Here is a 21658-nt window from a genome sequence, read left to right as displayed (position 1 = left end):
TCCCACACCCCACTTAATGCGGTGAATGGAGCTTGGGTGTGTAACGCATTGTGAGTTAATGTAATAATAATGCGGCAATTACTGAGCAATTAAGCAACGTGACACATCTTGAACCACCGATGGTGGTGAAAGTGACTGATAACCTCGTAGAAATCAGAAGAGTGTATTAACTCAGTCAGTCTGGGACGCAAAATCAGTCCTGACACTCACCGTGTCATCTTAAAACATTACTTGGCAATTTACTGGGCCTCCAAAAACATGATTTAATTAAGATTCTAATTAGGCTCATTTACAAATTAATTTACAGCAATATTGTTGTCAAGTTACTTGCTGCTGTGCTTAATGCGTTTCTCCCCTTTCCTTTTGGACTTTTTTGGACTTTTCCCCGTATTTTTTAATCTTATCATGTATGAATTACCTCCATTCACATTTTGTCTTCTATTTTGGTCCACACTTTGCTCCATTTCCATCTATCAAATCAAAAATCAAAGCATAGCATGATATTCTTCTTCTTCCCTCCAATGTCTATGCAGCTACTGTGGGTTAAAGATCTGAGGATTAAGGATTATTTGTTTACATAACTGGACAAAACCAACCATATTTAAATGCTTTCGACATAGAAGCTATTTTCAGATGGACTCCAAATTACAAAGACACCATGAAGCGTTTCCATAATTTCTCTCTCAGTTTTTAATCTATGAAATGTAAACCCATTCACCAAATATTTCATAGTCATAGCCATGTTTCTGGGGTTTTTTTTACTGTTGCCCCAGTCAACACCGCAGCTATGAGAGTAACCCATAAAGCATACAATGTGCAAAGATCAGCACTTCTGAGCAGTAATTAAAATCTTTATTGATGAAGAATGCAGTAAGCATGCTAACTATTTTACAGATTATTTATCAGGCTACTGTACTGCACAAGCTGTGTGCATGTGTGTGCGCGCACGTGTGTGTGTGTGTGTGTGTTAGCCACCGCCATACATCTAGAAGACAAATTAGTATAGGAGCGCTCTTGCACTGGGGGATTTCCCACCTGTGTATTTCGTCTTGAACTCGAACAACCAGAACATGACAATTCTTTTGGCAAAGGTAAGCAATAATGTGAAAAAAGGAGTATGCAAATACATTCTCAGTGAAGGTCAGTGTGCTGCAGAATAATTAAGCTAACCTTTACCTCTTTGTTCCTTTCATTTCTAGTTAACTATATGTAGATTACCTAATCTTCGCTATGAAATCAGGCATGCAAGTGCCTGGATAGAGCTAAATTTACTTAAAATGAGTCCAGAGCTGATTAAGGACTCAAGGTCTCGATGGATTAACCTGCAGGGCTGGTCCAAAATGGGCAGGGCTGCTTCTTGGCTGGCTGACTAGAGGCAACAGAAATAGCCTGAGCTGACTACAGCATATGTAATGCACTGCAGCAGTCCTCCAGGGTTCCATGTTTTTGATCTAAACCCCCTGCTGTATTTGTGTTTGTGCAATAAGAAGAGCTTTGTGTATTGGAATATATGTGCGATAGTGACAAGGGTGGCACAGGGTGTTGGTGTGTTTACATTTGTATGGAAGCGAAGGAGAGAAATTGTTATTGGTTAAATAACTTGGATATATCTTAATGGTGCAGTGGCACACTGCAGTCTTTTAGACCCAGGACCCAAAGAGTAACTTTAGCCTATCCCAGTGAATAAAAAAAACATAATATTATCCTTGTCATGTGGAGGCCTTTAGCTGAAGAAACACTGCACTACAGTGTTGCTACAGTAGATCTTTGACAGCACGTAATTACTCAGGGTCTCTGAGAGAAAGCACTATGCAGCTTCTGTAAGTCTGTTTTTGTGGAAAAGTGAAAAATGTTGGATTGTGTGCTGTGGTGTGTAAACAATTCATAGTGAGCTGCAAAACTTTCCGGAGAATAATTCACTTTCACGGATTCGCGTGATGATTTGGAAAGGAAGAAGAACACTATGTGAGCTTAAACTGAAGACTGTCAGCCATTCCTGACATTCAAGAACCAGTATTTCAAACTATATTTTTTGATAGTAAAGAATACAGTGCTTGGTGGCATTTTCTTAACAGTATTCCTTACTCTTTTAATCTATATGAATACTGTAAGCATAACCTGCATAACTACCAGTTGATGTAAAGCAATATTCTGCTTTATGTTTCACAAAGAAAACAATTATATGTATTGTTTAGAATCCACTAACTGGAAAGTTCAAAGTCCATAGGCGTTAAAACAATAAAGCTGTTTTATGACCGAGAGGCTAGAAGAACTAAAATCCTCCTTCTTTACTGAGGCTTTGCTCTTTAGGAAACAATTCAACACACTTTACTACAAAGCACTCACTGTGACATACATTAGGGCTACAGCCCTGAAACAATTTAGACACGGTTTAGAGTGCACAAAACACACAAAAAATCCATGGATATATTCTGAAGTCTGACTAGAACTACACACAGTGAGAAAATGCAATCCTGTCCTCCGTGTTAACAGTCCCATTCACTCAGCAATGCTGAAACGAGCGCAGGGTTTGAAATGAGGCTGACATTACACAGGAGGCAGTGTTCTTAATCTCATGAGAAAAAGGAAACAGGAACTTCCAGTTTTGCACGGATTTATACTAACAATGACATTTGTATATTTTTGCGGAGAAAGAATGTCTTAGTAACTGACAACACATAGGCGACTGCGTCTACAGGTGCTGTGCCTGTCTAAATTTAACAAATCAATAATGACTAAAGCAAAACGGCAAACACGTTGCCTTGTGCAATCTTTAAAGAAGAACATATATTTCTTTTCATTTTCAGAGTCGTTTGGTTTAAGTGTCCACAAAAAAATCAATCTGTAAAGCTAAAATGGTTTCATTTACTGTCGCATGTCTACAGAGGAAACCAGTATTTAACTAAAACAGAACATGTGAAGAACATGACTATATTTGCAAACAGTAGCTAGGAAGTCAGCTGGTAGACCTGGCAGGGTACCATAAACCTTTGAACAGTTGGATAAAAGGTAGCGTTAATTATTAAATGGAGAGGAACACATTTCTTTTGAATCATTTTTTACTACTGAAGGTCCAGCCACCCTCCTCTTTAACCCTCTGTCACACTATAAAGACACACTAACAATCCATGTCAAAGGAGAGCATCTCGTCCCAAAGTGATCAGACTCGACATACTGTCCGGTGAGCCCTGCTCCGCCCCCCTCTGCTACCCTCTAATGACCACACTGTATATGTGTCCAAACTGCTTAACCTTAATTCCCTACTCCCGTTTCAAATTAAATTGAAGATTGAAGATCCCGGTGCAGGAAAAGAGCCGCAAGAGAAAAAAAAATATCGAGTATCCTCGCTAAGGCAGGAGGAGTGCGACATGCGCATGCTAATTCAATGTGTCTGAGCTCATCGCTCTCTTATGCACCTTTCCATTTCATCCAGATAAATAACTCGCCTGTTAAGTTTGCTGCTCGTTTGGGTCGGTCCATTACAGTGTGGTGAAACACGCCTCGCTCTTGGCCATCCCAAAGCAGACAGATCTTGAAGGAGATGTTTCCCTCAGTCTGAAGGGCGCACAGCTCTGTTGGCGAAGGGAAGTTATTCAGACAACCCATTTCCACACTATTTTGCTTTTTCTCCCCTGACGTGCCTTGAAAGTCATTTGCTACCTCTCTCTCTCTTTGAAGTCTACATCCCGTCATCATTAAGCGACTGACAGCACTGCGGATGGGAAAGCGGTGAAGTAAAACCTGGCATGGATTCCTAATTAACTACAGCCTCCACCTGTGCCCGGCTTTTCCTGTTTCATTATGTGTTTCTTTCACTGTTACTCTTGCAGACTCAAAACATTGCTTAAATATCAAAGTGCATCGTCTTCTTGCAGGTGAAAAGAGCGAATAGTCCCACCTAAATCCATTATCCTTTCCAAATCCACCACCTGTGACGCTCCAAAAAAACAACACATTAAAATACAGACAAATGAGAAACAGAAATACCCATCTGACATAGCAAATGTCAATAACAAACAAAAACAGAACAAAGCAAACAACAGATTTGATCTTGTACACATTCCACTGAATAACTGTTTTTCTAATGAATGATCACTAATGCTGTTAAATATTCAAACAAACAATCAACATACCACTGTAGAAAGATTCAGGTCTGTACCATGTGGAAAAAAATAAGCCTGACACTACAGCAGAGAGATGCCGATCAAGAGTGACACACTACAAACACAAACACACTAGCTTTAAATCACAAAATGTCCATGTCCAACACAGTGGATTGCTGCTGACGAGACAGTAGACGAGTCCAGCGATCGCTATAATGGCTAATAAAAGATTTATGTGCGTCTGATATCAATCAAGTGGAACAAAAGCTATTACAAACACAGACGATTATTAATCGCGTCTGAATAAAAACTAAGAATTTCAGCACCATGGAGAGCAAACATCCCAAACTCTCTGGAGAACAGATCAGATCGCCATTTGTTAAAAAAAGAGTAATAGACATTTTGATCAAATACTCCATAATATGAGTTATAAAATATATTGCAGCTCACAGTATATCATTACATCACTCTTAACAAAAAAAACAGGATATACACCCTCAGAGGAAACCACACCGGGAAGATCATTTTCTCTTTGGAACGTCTTGTTTTAGACTCAGTACAGCATGTTATATGACTTTAGGGAGAGACAGCTCCTTTTTCCATGAACAGCAGCGTCAATACATTATAAAGCAATGCAAGACATATTATATCTTTTTGATTAAAGAACATGAGTCACTATCATGGTCTTTGTACTGTTATCTGCTCATTGAAACTGCAGCACCACATCACATCGCCTGTTTAGCAGCTCTACACTCGCTGCGTTTTTCAGATTTAATTTGTAATTTACTGAATAAAGGCCCCCAGCGACATATCAGATCTCTTTTTATCGCTAATGAGCTGAGGCTCGGTCCTCTTAGCAGAACCCGTCTGTTTGTTCCACACACACAGAGCTCTAATGTTTTGCAACTTCCTGCAAGAGGAGCTCACGCAAACCAAGATCATGACACAATACCAACGAGATGTGACTGGGTCTGCTGAGAATGGGAACAGAAGAGGGTGTTACGGGGACGCTGGCAGACACTGTTCGGCCCTCTTGAGGTGTCGTGTTTCTAACTCAATGAGTCATTTGTGAAGGAAGGTGCCCACTTGGTAACCGCAATGTCATGCCCACACTCGCTCAGGCTGAAAGCTAGAAAAAAAAGTACAGCAAGTGGTTAGTGTCACTGCCAGACTGATGCCACCGTTAGATGTTTGTTATTGCTGTAGCTTTCGTCTGCATGGTAACACACCATTCTGTTTCGGCTGAACTCTCCAAACTACAAATGAGATACAGCTACTGTTCATGTCGATTTACAATCACAGGACTGGTTTTAAACTGTTTTTTTGTTGTTTTTTTCCGCGTCTTGAGCTGGCAAGAGAGACTGAGCTGTGTGGGAGCTGTCGGACTATAGCTCTAACAAGCTGGGGGTGAAGAAGCCAGAAGAGTTGGACCAGCATAACATTTCCAATGTAAAAGGTCCATCCCACAGTAGCTTCAGTTTTGTTCACATAACAAAGTTGTTGAGTGCAGTATGTGCTTTACATTATATATTTACAAAGCTCCTTTTCTCAATATTATCTTTATGTTATTATTTATTTATATATGTGATGTGGCTCATGATCTCTCCCCACCTACACACAAAAGAAACCCACAGCTGAGTGCAAAATATTAGAGATACATCCACAGGGGCTTTGGTGAACGTTTGTACATGAAATTGTGGTTAACAACTGACATGAGCTAAAACCAGTGGATGAAATGTCATGACAGAAAAAGATCCGATATAGATTTGATGAGAGACAAGTAAAGTTCAGAAGGTGGATTTCATTTTAACCTCTGAATTTTGCTAGATGAACATGTAAAAGATTCATGATGTATGGACTGGAGGAGGAAACATGACTTTCATTCACATGCAGCTGAGTCTATTCACTCTCTGATTCTGGTCTGTGTCCTGTCCTTGTACCCTCAACCCTCACATTGAGCCGTATGCTATGACCAGTTTTTGCACATATAGGCCTGTACATCTCTTGTTCTTCTGTCCTCAGTTTTCCTTTCACAGCCACACACACACACACAGACACACACATTCACAAAGGCAGCTGGCTGAGTGGTGGCTGTGCGTACGCAAGTCAGGCTGATTCTGATGTGTGTGCTGAAGTGAGACGATGATGTGCCTCCAAAAGATCTCAGGAGAAATACGGTGAAGCTTCCCTGCAAGTGCTATGTGTCTGCTCACAGGCGTGTGTGTGTGTGGAAGAGTGTGTTGCTCCGTTGCATCCTCTGCTTTTTATCCCCATCCTCTCAGCAAACACAACAAACACGGCTGGATACGCCTCAGTAGCTTTGAGGCATATGACACGAATATGTGCGTCTACTGTACATTAATATCTCTGATTCTACATTCTGCATGTCCATGAATTTACACATACACAAGTCTTACTAGAGCATCACCTACTCAGCATCAGTTTACATTACTGATACTGTACGTACTGTATATTATTTTGTCGTATTTAACAATAAAATGTATAGCTTGTTGCATGTTGTTTTATCTTCGTTGTTAATGGTTACAGAAGCTGAAACCAGTGTGTGTTTGGGGTCTTTAATTCATAAAGCACTAAAAACTGTTAATGAACTGTCATCTGCTAACTTTGTGTCAATTTTCTAAAGTATTATTCATCTTGGCAGCTTTTTTAGCACTAAAAACAATTATGTATTTTAGCTTTAAACCTTAAAGAGAAGTCACGTAAATAGCATGCATTCTGTTTGCATCATGCTTGTCAGTGCACGGTCTGTGCACATGCACAGAAGAGAAACTAGAGTTGTATCTGATCTTTATTAGATAAACTTCCTAATCAGATGAGGAAATCTCACACTCCACACACACACACACAAAGAGACCCACATGGCTAATGATAATCTCCATTACCAATTACAGGTGATACGCCACAGTTTAACATGAAAGCAGCAATTAATCTGCGAACACTGGTCAGTGGGTCATCATGGTAGAGAGAAGATATTGCCGCAGGCACACATAGTATCTGCAAGCAGACAAAGCAAAATTATCGTTTTTTTGTCATAGCGTTTAACTGAAGTAGAATTTTCACTTCGCTCATGCTCATTTCCATCTAGTGCCTGTGTTCTCAAGGCTTTTTCGTGTGTCCTTTTTGTTCCCATTAAGCGGCATGAATGCATGCTTTCAATTGGTTTCATAGAGACAGACTTACCAACAGTTCTTTAGAGTATAACCCTGAAATATCCAAGTAGTAATTTTATTATTAAGGTATGGCTCAATGAGTGACCAGGCATGCTGTATTTCAGTACTTCTCTTTTTCACACTCGTACACACAATGTGTTCATGAAAAGAGGAAATTGCCATCTCTTCTGTAACTGGTTACTCCTTTCTGTAATTTTTTTGTGACGTAAAGGAGAGAAAGACAAAGGGTAAATGGTGCCGTGTCATATCTACACTGTAGAAACAATTTCCTCTTTGGGCTGAAAATAACAAGATGATCTATGCAATGTTCAGCGCAGTTTGCTGATTGAGCTGGATCATATTTTGTCAAGGCATAAACAGACACTACAAACCTACAAGAGTTGGCAGTATTTTTCATGTTTGTTAACAAAAAAGTGTAGCCAACAACCCTTCACCTGCCCTGTCTGATTTATTAATAAGAATGGAGACTTAATGGCGACAGATGAAACTCATTACAACGCAGTCTATCACAAACCGTTGCACATACTATTTGCTTCTTGAGTTAAAACCTGGCAAATTAAGCCAACATGGAAGGTGCCAAAAGCTGCAGTTCCTCAAACGGCCACTGGCTCCAGAAGCAAGTCTCCATAACACCCCATGTTAAATAATGTTTACAGCCTGGCACAAAAAAAACTGTTTTGGTCTCTATAGCTAATTATCCCCCGTTCATGACAACTGTACTGAGGGTGAAGTTTTATATTTCTCACCCGATCAAATTTTATTAGGGCTTAAAATTATGCATTTAAGGGCACGACCCGCTTTGTGTGACAGGTGGGTAAGGTCACAGATGGCTGATTTCAGCAACCAGGCTTCATTTGGCCTGCTATAGCTCCACCCACGCTCCACATTTTTGAATTAGCCAGGAGCCGGCAGAGTCAGGATTGCCAGAATGCCAACAGCTCTTAACAGGCCTATGAGTCCATTTTTATTTACACGGTCTATGGTTGAAACATGGTGAGTTTTCTGTTATATAGTTAGTTAATCTCAGTTTTTAAAAAATAAACCAATGTATGAAGCATACACACATTATCCTAAACATATATACTGTATATATTTTAAATTGCAAAAACATTCTCAATATAACCCCCAACCAAGCAAATGGAGGTGACTGCCTTGCTTTGTGGCCCCTTATCAGTAGCTTAGTTTAACCAAATCTGTCAAACCATACCGGGGTTCAAACTGGCAACCTTCCAGTTACAGTCCAAGCATGGTCTGCATGGTTTGAATGAATAGCTGATCTTCCAGGAAGTCTCAGTGAGGGCAAGCTACAGTTTCCCTGATCTCAGCTCTTTTTGACGCAGTAAGCAGAGCTGGGACATTAGAAGACAGGGATATGGGTGGGGTTTGTGTATGTGCATGTGTGTGTGTGTGAGAGGGAGAGAGAGCTTGAAAGAGTTTGGTTGGGGTCTGAGTAAATGTGTTATCAACATGTGTGCAGTATACGTGTTATATGTTGTTGTCAATCCAATCCATTCATTCCTTCAGCAGCTACTAAAGGCAGAGATATACAACATTCTGATTATTGTAATAATAATGTAAAGAAATCTCAGCCAGGTTATCACACTGACCTTGGCGGTGCAGTAATACTTCATCTTAGGACTGTGCCTGGCAGTTGAAATGAATGAGTTCAATGAATTGGACCTCAGTGAATTAATCAAAGTGAAAACAATAAAATATCACTGGCACAAACGGAGATTTATTCAGCCATCTATCCACTTATGTAAGCTAAATTGAGTAAGTCTACTTATGAAGCATGTAAATGTCTAAATCAAGCTATTACCTTCACCTAGGTATCCACAGCAATCAAGTTATGGGTAAGAGTCTAACTGTGAATGGATGAAACTAACTCCTAAATTTCTCGAGCAGGGCTCTTTGAGGTTGCAGGCGCGACTCTGTTTTGGTCCGTTTTGCCCAGCAGACTTTGTTAACTTGCTCTTATTTGGTCATTTCGCTTTGGTTAGTGTGTTTCCACCACGGATAACTAAGCTACGTAGTTAAATCGTTTCATTTTTATCTGTTCCTGCTATAAAACAGCTGCGTATTCTCTGCAGAGCAAAGCAGAAAGACGCTTCTGGGACGCTTCTAAAAACACACTGCGGCGCTTCTGGTGGGATCACAAGCGCGATGTCAAGAACGGCCCGATCAGTGCCCATGAACGCGTCTCAGACATGCCCGGTGGGATTTTGGGGTGATTACCTCCTTCCACAATCTCTACTCTTGATTTGTGTTTTCTATTTTGATTCATTTTGACAGTGTCTACTAAGAAGTGGAGATTTACAGCAAAAATAAGACTGAATAACAGCAACATTGCTCAATCTTGTTCTAGGCTCCCCATCTATGCCTATACTTGGAGGATCATCAATAATATTGAAGATTAACAAGTTAAAATAACACCTAATTAATGTGGTCAGCGAACAGCACTCTAACAAACCCAACCATAAACGCAATAACAGCGATGAAAAGACACATTCTCAGCTCTCCTCGCCCACGTCCATCAGAACGACCTCTCTCCTGGCAAATCCATCATCACATCAACAAGTGTAATGGAATATGCAGAGAGTGGACTTCTGAAAGCTTCACTCGACAAATATGGCCTTCACCCAATGACACTGGAGAGCAGTGATACTCAAATAGCTGAGCAACTTGTGGCTCAAATTCTGTCAAGATTTTAAAATAAAGACATTAGTCATACACACTTCAATCGAGCAAATGAGCATGTTTACGGTCATGTAAACTAGGTTTGACATGTAATGACGTCGGTGGCATTGTGTGTGACATTTATAAGATCATTTTTAGTCTCGAATTTGCACTGATATTTAAAAATGAAGATTGTTGATATTTCACATTATTATTCCAATCATCAAAAAATGATGACATTCATGTCCATACATGTAATTCTACTGAAGGAGTAAATAGATTTTCCTTCAGGGTCAGTATGCTCTTTGAGCTTCATCTCACTTGTAGAACAGGGATTCTACATAAAACCCGCATCAAGTGCTTTACAATGCCATCTGGAGCATTTTTCCCCCAGTGATAAAATATGTCAATATTTGATTTTGAATTCTTTGTGCAAAGCAAAAGACGAAAAACAAACTCTGCTGCATGTCATTTGTTCTTCACTGGTCTTACTAATTAAAGAAACACTGAACTCAATCTCTGAGAAAACAACGTGTAATAAATTGACCAACTTTGTATTAACACTGCGTCTACATTTAATTAATTTCACAATTGACATTTTACAGTAAAAGCAAAAAGAGTGCAGAGTTTTTGATGTGTGCGTGCGCAAGAGCTGCAGTAATTCAAACTATCAAATTTCATTTAGATACTACCAATACACTGATTACTTAATAAAGAATCCAGATATTGGGTTTCATTACCAGTTATTATAGCACTCTTGGCATGGCTTAACACAGAGAAGACACAAAACTTTTTGACGTTTAAATTATGTGTACTGTTAAGCACTATATCCGTATAAAAAGCTGCGGTAACTAGCAGAACAGTGACAACTTCTTTGGATATTTCATAGGTCTTATGGGAAATTAATCATATACAGTAAATTAAGCAAGCAACACTGCTATTATACATATGAATAAAATGAGAATACAAACAAAACAACCCCTTTAGGAGGAGCTCACTTATTATTTCTCTAAATTCCCTAATGCATCTTATGCTGAAGGCCGCCTTTGTTTTCTTGTCAAGCGGCCACACAAAGCCAAAGTTCAAGTTAACGGGGACTTGAGAAACCGGACCCTGAACAGTTCATTTCAGGTCCAGTATTTGGTCTGGAGTGGTGCAAGCTGTGGTGCAGGAAACCTTACATGGCCATCTCACACACACACTCACTGCCTCTGTCTGTCTCACGCTTTGTTTCTCTCTCATCTCTGTCACTGTGAGCTATTCCTGGATTCCACACAGAGGTGAAAGGAAACAGGAATGGTTGCAGTGGCTGTTGGTAGTCTTTTTGTCTGCAAAGATCCGCTCTTCCTCTTGTAACACACACACACACACACACACACACACACACACACACACAGTCAGTGTTCCTGTGATAATGGCTTTGCGCCTTAGCCAGTTAGGAAAGATGTTTCCTCAAACATGTTTGTATGATGAAAGCCATTCCTGTTCCTGCACATGGAATGTAAGGGGGAGTGTGTGCGTGTGTTTGCATGTGTGCGTCTGTGTATTTGCATGTGCGTTTGGCAAACAACACGGCGGAGCATGAGATATGGTCATCTGGATGGATCTGAGTCAGCAGGGCGCAGGTGGGTCCCTTAATACTGTCATGTGGAGGAATATTCAAAACACTCTCGGCTATCTGCCCTTTGTTCAGTCTCTTCTGCACCACAGCACCACTGGGACTCTCCCCAACTCCCTGTTGTGCTTACAGGAACCTTGGCAGCCAGCTGCCATATCGGCCAATTAGAAAAGCTTTTACTAAAGCTCCAGCCAATTGGATTAGTGCTACATTTCCTTGCCAGATGAGACTCTAAATGTGCTGCTGCATGCTAGAATCTGAGAACTGGTGGGTAGACTCCTGTTTCGCTGACAGGCACTGGGCACCAGAATACACACACACACACACGCTGCAGAGGCAGTGGCAGGAGAAAGGCACATCCCATGAAGCTGACGCATGTCCTCTGCTACTCAGTGTATATTACTGAGATCCTAAACTGTTTAACCCAAGAACATAACATAAAACAATCCAGAACCGGAGCAGTCGAGGGACCGTGATGCTGCTTCAAGGCGTACATAAAACAGACACTTACACACGGATGGGTGTGCAGATAAAAAAACAGAGCTGAAGATATACAGAGATGACAGCAGACAGACAAGGGGAAGACAACAAACTTGAGACTGGAAAGGACAGACAGACCAGGCATTTTAATTTTTTTAGGATCTCTTTCTGGAGTTTCTTCCTTTTTTTCCCCCCAAGCTGGAAGTTTTTCTGAGGACAGAGGGTCTTTTTATGCTGCACAGATTGTAAAACCCTTCAAGGAGAATTTGTGATTTGTGAATAAAACTAACTGGACTGATTGTTTACCTGGCTGAGTGTGTAATAAATTCAAACAAATTTACCTGACGGAAATGTGATTTTATGGTTTGTGGTCGTTTTTGAGTTGTCACTCCATTTTGTGTGTGTGTGTGTGTGTGTGTGTGTGTGTTTGCAATGCATGCTCAGTGTACAGGATGTGTTGTGTATGTGTACCTATGCGCTGCCAGTTCTCTATGTGTCCTTAATCTGGGTCCCAAGTAAGATCCATTAGTGCAAATTAAATCCAAATCCACTGTGCTTCAATCACATGTTGAAGACTAGAAAAATCAAAACACCAAAAGCTAAATATAGAAGCGTATTTAAGGTACAAAACATTCAATAATTCTGGTTGATTGTGATTTTTAATGGTGTTTTGACATAGAAATGTTTGATTTAACACAGATAAAAGAAAAAAAGTATTGAATTGATCATGTCCGTTTCATTTTTAGATGTATGGAATTCAATTTCTAATAAATTGAACATAACTAAACGATGCACTAAGGCTAAGACTGTGTAATTTCTGAGTGTAAGAAGACAAAGAAATTTAGAAAACGGCTAAAGATGCCAAGTGAAATGTACGATAAGAAATAACACGACAAAAAGAAAAGCTCGAATTAATGTCGAGAGGAAAAGATTTTCCAAAAGAAAACAAGTAGAAAAACAAAATAAATACCAGGAGAAAACAATGCTCAAACAAAGATATCCTGAAAGAGACAGAGACAGATTGTGCACCATATAATACGAGCTCGCCCTCCTTCCTTCTCATCCTCTTATCGCGTCGATACTGATAGAGAGTTCACTGCCAAGTCGATGCTTACGAGAAAGAGTCTATGAAAGTGCTCATGGGGGGGCCCGGAGCATATACACTCAACCACACAGGTACACACAAATACACACACACTTTCTCTGCCGTATCCTTGGTACTCTGCTCACTTTGAAAGGCTGCCGCTAGATATTTATCCATTACATTCCATCGCAATAACTCCATCTCTCCTCTGACCGTGCACATTCATAAAGCTCAGTGTGTGCGGCACAAGAGGGGCATTATACGGCTGTAACAAGCAACAACCCATGTGTTTCTACTCCATAAATCAACTCTATCTAGGCAAGTGGAGCAAGGGCTGGGCATTAATACAAAGACACCCTACATTTCTCTTTCTAACCAGGACAGGTGTGGCTGTGAGCGTGTTAGCAGGGACACCTCCTTGCACATGAAACAGGGTGGAGCAAAACAAAAATAACCCAAAGGCAACAGGCTATTAGTCAAGCCTGGAAGACCACCAGGCACAAAGGACTGATACTGAACTACCCGAAACCAGCTACAGACCACTGATTGCCACCGGACCACAAATGCGGATAAATCCAGTGAGTGCAGAAATAAAACTGTCAACACATCAGACAGAAATGACAAGAAAAATGCTGTAAAATCTGCTTTTTGGATGAAAGTTTTGCACTGACACAGACAAGGCGTGGAGACCTTTGTACTGTACACTGACAAGCCGATACGCCTATTGTTGTATTTTTTTGTTGTTGTTGTAAGAAATAGGGTTTTATTTTACTACAACTTCAACAGGATTAAGGTATGCCAACAAGCTGGTTCAGCAAGAAGTGAGAGAAAGAGAGAGCAGCATTTCTTTCACTTCTTTCACACTGTCATTCACACACACACACACACACAAAACAGAGAAGCTATATTATGAGAGGAAATCACCTCAGAGATGAAACACAATGCTTCAATAACTTTAGTTTTAGTTCCCTAAAACAGTAGTACCGCGAAGGTGGACCAAGAAAAAAGAGGAAAAGAAACAATGAAACCACAATAATAGTTAGCTAAGAGACTAGAAACACACTTTAAATAAGCCTAACAAGAGTAGGAGAAAGTATTTAAGCTCAGAAAAGACGTATAGCTTTTGCATACGGTCGATATCTCGCAGCACAGTGCGGAAGTAGCTATCAAGACACCTGCTGTAAAAGATGAGCTACAGTCAAACGAGCTCTCCTCTTCTCTGCTCGTCTGAGTGTGGCAAAAACAAAACAAAACACTAAAACGCAATGTGGATATGTTGGAAATATGAGTAAGGTTCATCACGTGTAAAGTTCCTCTTTTTGTTCTCACCACAGGGGAGACAAAAACAAAAAAAAAAGCGAAAGCAAGCACACATAAAAAAAGACACCGAAACATGAAACGTGAACGACGGTTAAAGTAGTTTAACTTCCGAGCGAGATATACAAAGAAAAAAAACACACAGCTAGAAACAGAAAAACATCAACCGACTTACGTTGTTGGCTGTTGAGAGTCCGTCACTGCCGCCAAAAACACATAGATATCCAAAGAGGTAAAAAAAAAAAAACAATTTAAAAAGAGGCGAGAAAAAAATCCGAGTTGAATCCGATGTGAGCTGTCAACGTCCTGCCGCCGCGAGGAGAAGTCACAGAGTGCCTTGACAACCGGGGCAACGAGCGCGAGCCCGGAGCCGCCTGCTGGTTTCTCTTCTCTCGCACGAGACAAGAGGCACGGGGGAGAGATCCCTACTGATGAATGGTGGACGGAGTGCGCATGCGCGGACTGGGTCGATTCATTCCGGTGGAGTAGGGCTGTAAAAAAAAAAAAAAAAAAGAGAGAGAGAGAGAGAGAGAAACATAGCAGGGTAAATTTATTTATTTGTTTATTTTTTTATTTATCTATTCTTATCTAGGTCTATTTATTTACATTTCTGAGGAGGCAAACTAACAGCAGTACACACATATTTCTAGATACTGACTGACACACAGATACAGAGCAGCTACTTAATTAATTTCGGAACAACTACTGATTATTTTTTTATCATCAATTAACCTGTCAATATTTTTCAGATATGTCATAAAATAGTTCAAATAGCTTATTTTGTTCATTTAACAGTCCATATCTCAAAGATTTTTTTAATTTGTAGTGATATACATCAGAGAATTCTCGTTTTGTTTTGTTTTTTGTTTTGTTTTTTACCTCATACATGAGTTACACTTACGTTTAATAATGAAAATTAACTGGTTACCAAAATATCAGCACTTCATTTGACTTCTTTAGCCTCCCTAACCAATAAAAAAAAGGAAAACACCATAAAATTAGATAAGAAAAACATGCTTCTTTTAAGTAAAAACTACGAGAAATCACGATGAGAAATAACCTATAGGAGTACATCTCGACCACGACTCCCTCTCCATCCAAGAAGAGCATTACTCTCTCCCAGACAGTCTTATAAATAATTCAGCAATAAAAGCTTGCCTCTGCTTGCCTTGGTTGCATGCAGCACCAAAAGACGTCTCTCTCTCTCTCTCTCACACACACACACACACACACTCCTTCCCCTTTCCTGCGAGGCGTCAATCTATGCGGGCGTTACCAATTAAAACAAATCTCCAAGCAAAATAAAAGTTCAATCAACATTCTTGCTTCGCAAATGGCTGTGGCCGGTCAGCCAGATCAGTCAGGGATTTACAAGGCTTCTGTCAACTATCAATAGCCTCGTGTGCCTGCGAGAGGGAGAGGAGGTGGGAGGGAGGAGCACGGTGGCTGAGTTTCAATGCGCAGACGGTGCAGAGCAACCAGCCGATGATGCTGTTTGTCCTGTCCGCGGATCGGAGGAGAGAGAGCAAAGAGAGAGAAATCACCCGCAAGCGACAGCAAATTTAATCCATCCTGTCCCAGAGCCCACGCGTCTGAACCGCACACCATCCCAACAGAGGTGCTGAGAAAGGGAGGGGGGGGCAGAGAAAAAAGTGTAAGCAATTTACCTGCACACCGTTCCCGTTCAGCCTGCCGTTATTACTTCCCACTGTGTGTGTGGCTTTCAGCGCTGCCGCTCACTCCGAGCTGCTCGCCGCTGAACGGGAATTTAGACAACGGGATTTGTTCACGTGGTCACGCTCAACGCTCCTAATTGGAGGAGCGGCTCGAAGCCCCGCTGCTCGCTCGCACCTGTACGGTGAACCGTCCAACGGTGCAGGAGGGAGGGAAAGAGAGAGAGAGAGGAAAAGAGGGAGAGAGAGACAGATTGGTGCAGGATTTATTCATGCATAATTTGAATACTCCCCTTTTTTTCACTCTCTCTATCTCTCTCTCGGTGTGATTGTGTGTGTGTGGCACGTATGTCAACTCCACAAATCCTTTATAATTAATAAGTCCAATAAATAACCTATGGATTTATGATAGATTGTGGTGTGGTAAATTCCAAAAAAGTGTATGAGCACAATCAGATCAAACCACTGTTAGACAACTGGATTAGAGTTATGTTTTGTATTGGTATGTGCATGAGTCTTAACAGCACACACATGAAAGCTACACACACTGTACATACAGTAAGTGAATTCAGACTACTGTAACCCATTTTTTAAATTCCTGTACTTGAAGGATTAGTCTGGGACCCTTTGCTATCTCTGCTTATGTAAAGTATGCTATGCAAAGTCTGAAGGCAAAGTATTATATTGTAGCAAATTAGAAACAACGATTTGAAGATCCTCAGTGTTGTGGATGCAATGGCCGATCTGTACATGAAGCCAGTCTTTACTATGACATTAACGACATCAGCAGCATCTGTCACACATCTGTCATTACTGTAACACGACAGACGGATTGCCATGACCCTCTTTTCAATGACATGCCAACAACCTTCCGACATATTTACATTTACAAACCCATAAGGATAACGTAGACGCATATACACAAGCCAGCAGAATCTACAGTGACAATCAACCCATTTTTATGTTCTGTATTTTATGTTGTTTATGTTCTCATACTGTAACACTTTATGGAAATATTAGCTGCCCTGTATGAAAGATGCAAATTTACAAGTTGTGAAAGGAGGCACATTCTACAAACAGTGCATTGTGGGTGCTCATTTCCTGTTTCTGCATCATAATGAAGCTCATCACTGGCTCCAAAATATGAGATAGTGGGGGAGAGGATTCGGTGTTGTAAGTATTGTTTATTATAATAATATTTACAGCAGTTATAAGCCATTAATATACTGAGTTTGCCTCTTTGAGTGCTGCCCACGTGTTTGCCAACACATACACACACACCAATATATAAATACACACACTTTGCACCATGTTTGAAAAGAGGTTTTAATAGCATATCTGCGGTTGAAGCTTGTAAACGAGGCAGCGGCAAACCTCAGTGTACAGCCCTTTTCCCCATTCCCACTTTAACACATGCACACAAGCATACCATACACACAGAGTTATTCATCTACCTACTGAGGCCACAGCATAGTAGCAGTCAATGGTGCGGGAGTATTTTTAGATTTCATGTGGGTTGCAGATGCTGCTCTACTGAACCAGGTCATAGCAAATAGAGCAGTGTTTTCACTGTAACATTCAATTCATTTGACTTCCTTTAAAATGTTTGTCTTCCCATATTTAGTATCGAGTTTTATTCAAAGCGAAGATTGTGATTACCACGAAACTACCTATTTGAATGTGGCGCTCTCTTCTCTTCTCTTCTCTTCTCTTCTGCTCAAATTTCAGTTTCCTTCATTGGTCCTGTCAGATTAGGTCAAGACACTCAACTGGCCTCCAGGCTGTTGGCAGATTATGTCTCTATGTTTTCCCCCTATTCAGTTTTGGCCCAATTTAAAAGCATATTGGGTTTTTTAGGGCAACTTAGGGCATTTATAATTGACTATGAGAAATCTGACACAGTTGCAGTACCAAATGTGGAAAATCAATCATCTTGCAAGCTTATACAGTATATATGCATGAACAAACACCACTTGTAGGTTATTATAACTAGTCGTCATAACAACATAACCTTGGAAGTTCCTCCTGTTTTCAGATTGGAGGGGTTCCCTCGGTTTTTGGAGTCAGGGGGTGGGGAGTCATTATCTAAGAGAACAAAAGCTGAAGAGCAGAGAACACAGCAGCCCCCCCGCCCCCACCCCTCCTGTTTCCTTCTATCCCTTCCTTCATCCGCCCCCATCATCTCTCCTTCCCCCATCCCCACACCAACACAAACGCCTGCCATCTGACACCCCTCTAAGGAGTTCCTTTTTAGAGTTGTCTCCTAAAACACACACAGCACACACACACACACACATGCACATATTATCATAGTTTGGTGGCTGTGAGGAAGAGCTCCTATGTTCTCAATCCAAGGCAGCGAAGCAGGCCAAATGGCATAGAGAGAAAACAGACGGCAGGACAGACAGGCAGTCAGACAGACAGAGAGACACCCTTTCGGCGTGTTAATCAAGCCTATGTGCGCATCAAGAAAGAGGGAGAAGCAGAAGGATTTAGAGGGACTTTCTGTTGGTGGACCATAGTGTACTGTACTGTAGGTCGCAGCGTGTGTGTATCAACCGTTGCTCATTTGGTTTGATGCCACCTGGCTGTCTGACCACAAGCAGGACATAGGGAGTTGTGTGTGCATGTGTGTGTGAGGACTCTTGCTGGGCCGGACAGAACTTCGACTGGCAGCAGATGGTGGTGCCAGCGTGGCATGGGCAGAAGAGCAAGGTGGACTCACACACATGGATGCACACAGGCTGCCTTGCTGGTGGTCAGACAGTCGGGATTACTAGGAACTTGAATAGATACTAATCTGACTTTCATATGCCACCAACCCTTTGTTGTTGTTGTTTATTCTTATCAGCTAAATAAAGATTCACCCATCTATTTTTGTTTCTTTCATTTTTCTCATCACTTATTAGCACTCATGATTATGCAGACCACAGTTCTAATTTCTTTTTTTAATTAAAAAGTTTTCTCAGTGTATCACGGAGGAGAGAACATGTCGCTGTCAACAAAGGAATAATCAATCTGTTTAAGTATGTATAAATGAATGCCATTCACACAGTACAATAGTGGTGTGAAACAGCTGCTTGGAGTCTTTGTCAGCCTTATTTGTTTTAACATAGAGGGTGTATTATTTTTTAAATAATATCGTAATTGGAATGTTAGATCATACACAGAAAACTCACTCATGTTTGCACATGCATAAGCATACAGATGCACACACACACACTTTTTGCTGTGGCTGAGCAGCTGTCTAGGGAAAGGACGACATCTCTATTGTTGGAGTGTGATGGATGAGGCGGGAGCTTGGACTATGGACTGGGTGGGAAAAATATCCTCTCCCCGCATTGTGTACCTTCATTACTGTAGTTGATGGAAAAATATGTTTTGGAGTGGCCTTTTGAACAAGGACGTCCTCACCCCGTGTCCTTTTCCATCGCATTAAAGGTGAGGACAAGAGATGTCAAATTAGGATCACATGGAATGATCGGACACCTTCACAACACTGGTATTGTACTTAGATGGAGAGATGGATTTGCTCTGAGAGCGTGTATTTATGCGCTTTGGAAGAGTTGCTTCATATCTGGGCTTTGGATCAGTAACTCATTTCGCTCTCTCTCTCTCACACCAACCACACACACAATCACAAACACACACAATGTGATTGGTTGGTAAATAATCCTGTCGGGTGAACATCTGTTGTCAGTGACAGGTGATGGTAAGGTGAGACCACACTGTTGCCCCCACCCAAAACCTCACACAAATAACTAATACAGACACACACACACGCACAGTAATGTTGGGTGCAGCTCAAGCCTTTGGCTGTCAGACTCGATCAGTCGTGGTGGTGACAGCATGACATACACACTCATCAAGAGCTGACACTCTCTTTTGCTCGCTGTAATACTCCAGGAACTACAGTCCTGCTCACCAAAACAGCACACCATGCCAAACACAACAGCAGCAGTTTGTCTCTCTTCAAACACCTAAAATAATTTAGATATAAAACATGTGTATTATTTTGAAAATCAGAAACATTCCATGTTTCATGGCAGGCATCTTGAACAGCATGTTGACTTCCTTCCTGTTCCAACTTTGTTCCATAGCTGACCCTGACCTCTGACCTTGCCTGCACAGAGGGGCTAATAAAATACAAATGCATCCTATGGGAACTGTTGAAATATCATATATCATCTAGGCACCAAGCAAGAACCTTAACCTGAAAAACAGACTGAATTTCTAAACAAATCAGAGATATCGGTGATGACTCAGATGTCTAGAACCGAGCTACATAAGTAGACTCATAATATTTCACCAGGGCTCACTTACTCTGGCACTGGACAGGCAAATATGTAGTCACATTGCACCTAGACGTTTCAGGAAAGGATAATATTAGTTCTTCCAAAATAGACACTCTTCACTCTGGTCTTTTTATATAATTTTCCAAGCTTTTACTTTACTATGTTAAAGCTGTCATCTTTTATTGGCATTTTAAAAACTCTTTATTCCATTAAAAAAAACAAATGGTTGGTGTCCTTTTATTTTTATTGCTTTTTAAATTATCCTTATCTGGTATGAATTATATATATAATATTCACATTCATTTTTATTTTTATAAACCAGACAAAATTAAAAAGAATGATTTGTGTTAAATATTGTGTTAAAAATCTCGTACTATCTCTTAGCAGCTGTCTGTACAAACTGCATATATAAAATAAAATGCTGGAAGATGGAATCTTATAAATTGTTCTGACATTTTATACTTTAACTATATTATGATCACATGTAGCCACAGCTTCTCTCCATTCTGTACTACAGGGCTGGTACAGTTTATTTGCATTATTTTATCAAAGAATATATTTGCATTCACATTACCTTGTTGGCTGATGATATGACATTCCAACATCTGATGCGGTGTCATTTTTACAGTACTTTTAATGTGCAGTTATGCATTGCAGCTTTTTAGAGTAAGGCGAACATCTACATTCAAACAGTGTTGACATTTTTGTTGTGAAAGGACCATATCATTCTAAAAGTAGCACAAATTGGGACTTGACATTTGCCAGCAGTGTAGTACCTGCCTTTTATTCTTGTCACAGCACGAGTGAGTACTTCAATAGGCCACAAAGAGCTGAAGATATGCTTTAACATTATTATCAAGCCATTGGTACATTTGATGGGACTTCAAAGAGCAGAAAGTTGTAAAGGACACACACACACACACACAGATAAAGCTCAAAGTTACACACCTGCACAGACACAGAGGCTGTGGAGACTTTAGAGGTTTGAAACACACAGAAAGGGATTGAACAGACTTTGATTAGAACAGACTGTTGGCTAGATGATGCAAAGAAGTGAAACCAGCAACTTGTGCTTTAGCTGCTGTTTTATCTGTAAGGCTAGTGTGAACTACCCTAAAGGTTTGTCAAATTATATCCCATCAAATGTACAGCGACTTTACACTGTGACACCGGCTGCGATTTTGACATAGGAAGGAAAGAAAAAGAAAGAGGCAGAGAAGC

General features: G+C 40.6%; 1 protein-coding gene across 3 annotated transcripts in view; it reads right to left on the bottom strand.

The window, feature by feature from the left end:
- strbp (spermatid perinuclear RNA binding protein) overlaps positions 1 to 16248 on the bottom strand; it is a 73868-nt gene extending 57620 nt beyond the window's left edge. For 2 of the 3 annotated variants that reach the window (XM_027282031.1, XM_027282032.1), the window contains exons 1-2: positions 16137 to 16248; positions 14645 to 14960 (exon numbers count right to left, since the gene is read on the bottom strand). The gene's annotated coding sequence lies outside the window, so the exon portion shown is untranslated. The remainder of the gene's footprint in view (positions 1 to 14644; positions 14961 to 16136) is intronic. The other variant, XM_027282034.1, reaches the window with a different exon arrangement.
- Between the last annotated feature and the right edge of the window lie 5410 nt (positions 16249 to 21658).

This window comes from Larimichthys crocea, chromosome IX, assembly GCF_000972845.2.
Source record: "Larimichthys crocea isolate SSNF chromosome IX, L_crocea_2.0, whole genome shotgun sequence".
In the NCBI taxonomy this organism is placed as follows: Eukaryota; Metazoa; Chordata; class Actinopteri; family Sciaenidae; genus Larimichthys; species Larimichthys crocea.
The sequence above is the reverse complement of the archived record's forward strand: the minus strand, read 5'-3'. Positions and strand labels throughout refer to the sequence as shown.